This window comes from Corvus brachyrhynchos, unplaced genomic scaffold, assembly GCF_000691975.1.
Source record: "Corvus brachyrhynchos isolate BGI_N302 unplaced genomic scaffold, ASM69197v1 scaffold175, whole genome shotgun sequence".
Classification (NCBI taxonomy): domain Eukaryota; kingdom Metazoa; phylum Chordata; class Aves; order Passeriformes; family Corvidae; genus Corvus; species Corvus brachyrhynchos.
In genome coordinates, this window is record NW_008238448.1 from 56,637 (window position 1) to 58,708 (window position 2,072).

The following is a 2,072-nucleotide window of genomic DNA, read 5'->3' on the forward strand; positions in this document are numbered from 1 at the left end:
CAGGAATACTTTGACCCTAGTCCATGTGCCAGCATGGCATGAAGCATCCATGAGGGGCTGATCCTGCAACCTCTGCGTGGTGTGGACTTTGGTGGGCACAGTGCTGGTTTCACTGGTGTAATCTGACTGAAAGGAAGTCCCTGTTGATTAACTCTGGCCATAACTGAGGTGAGGCTCAGGCCTCCTGTTTCTAGGATGTCTGAAGAGCACAGCAAGTGTGTGTTATAGGTATGCCTATGGGTGTATCAATGTGTGTGCATGCAGAAATGTATGTACAAAATTTCTTTACATGGGAATTACATTCTTAGTTCTGTAATTGGCACTGCTACAGTGGTGTCCAAAGAGAGATGTGGATTTACATCAGCAGGGGATCTGGCCAGGGATATTCTAAGAGAGGCCTTTTAAAAATAGTACTTTATTTGAAGGAAGAAATAAATTTCTTGTGTCCCAAGAGCGTATAAAGAGGACAATTGCTCTTATCCACGTTTCAGACGAAGATCAACTCCCCCTTCTGAGTAAAGTGTCAGTGCTGCTTTTCCAAAGTGGGATCCATATCTCTGGCCTTTCTCTAGACAGAGTTGGTGTTGCACCAAGATAGTGTCGTTATTTTTTTTGCAAAACAGCACAGAAAGTCTGGCAAGCTCCTTGTTTACTAAATGCAGCAAGAGGAGTCCTCTGCCTCAGTCCCTTGAAGTTGGGAGCATGTCACAACCTGTGCTGGGAAGGCGGCATAACCAACCACAAAAGGGAAAGAAGCAATAGCAGACCCCTGGGGTTTCCTAATCTCCTCTCTCCCACGTGTGCACACACACAAACAAAATACAGGAAGAGGGCCAGGGGGAACTTCCACAAGGTGCAGATGAGCATGGGGGCAAAGCAGTGGCATGGGCCTGTTGTTTCCCACTGCTGGGCAATGATTGACATCCACAGTTTTCGACTTCTCTTTTACCACAAGAAAACAGAGGAGGCATTTATACCACTCAAGGTGAAGGCTGTTCTCACTTAACCATCCCTTACAGAGGATGTGGTGGCAGAAGTGGCCCTCTGGCAGCATCTAAATGCAGCCTGGGGTGGCACTTGCTGGTTTGGGGTGCAGTCATGTGAAAGCAACCTGTGGAAGTGGAGTGGAAGGCCGTGGTGATGGCTCACTTGTGTGTTTCCTTTACAAGCAGGAGCAGATCCTCCCTCCTCACAGAGCTGGGAAGGCTTTGTGTGCTGGGGGAGAGCCATGCAGCCTTGCAGGCTGTGTGCCAGGGTGTGCCAAGAAACACAGGGGGTTGGCCTGCTGCCCCACTGACACCTGAGGGACAGCCGAAGGACATCCTTTAACGAGCCCTGTGGCCCTGAGCTTAGTGTGAGCGGGCCTGGCATTTACAGTCAGAGGAAACAGGAAAGCACGTGGGTTAGTCAGACAGGGCCTTTTCAAGGGAGGTGGTGAAGCACAAGAAAAGGGGAAAGGGCTTGGTTTGCCCTGCTCCCAGACCTTGCCAAGCAGGTACCCTTCACTGAGATGGGACAAAATGTCTTGTTTTATCTCATCTTTCAGTCTCTAACCTCTGCCACTGCAATGATGTAAGATGGGGGCTGGAGCTGCTGAAAGAAAGAACATTGATTTAGTATGGTACAATGTAGCAGGTACTGACATCACATATGAGTCTGTAATGAAGTAGAATCAGATTTTGGGATGTCACTGATAAATCCCATGTACCTCTGCTTCCAGGAAGACCCTTAAAAAACATCTACTTCTGCAGTTACTCACAGCGATGATGACAGATGATGCAAGACAGTGGAGACAGTGGTCAGGATCCAGCTCCTGGCAGCAACAGACCCCATCACCCTTTGGTTCAGAGTGAGGAGTGGTGGCAGGATCTCCTGGTTCTTCCAGCACTGGAGGTGGGCTCTGCTGCTCAGAAATGGGTCTGTGTGGGCTCAGTATTCAAAGATGAAAGCCGAGGTGATCGATAAAATGGGGTAGAAACTGCCAGTTACCTTAGTTCTTAATAATTAACTGGAAGTCCTTTCATGAACTTAGTACCTGAGTGTGGAATTTGGAATCTGACCTTTACTACATC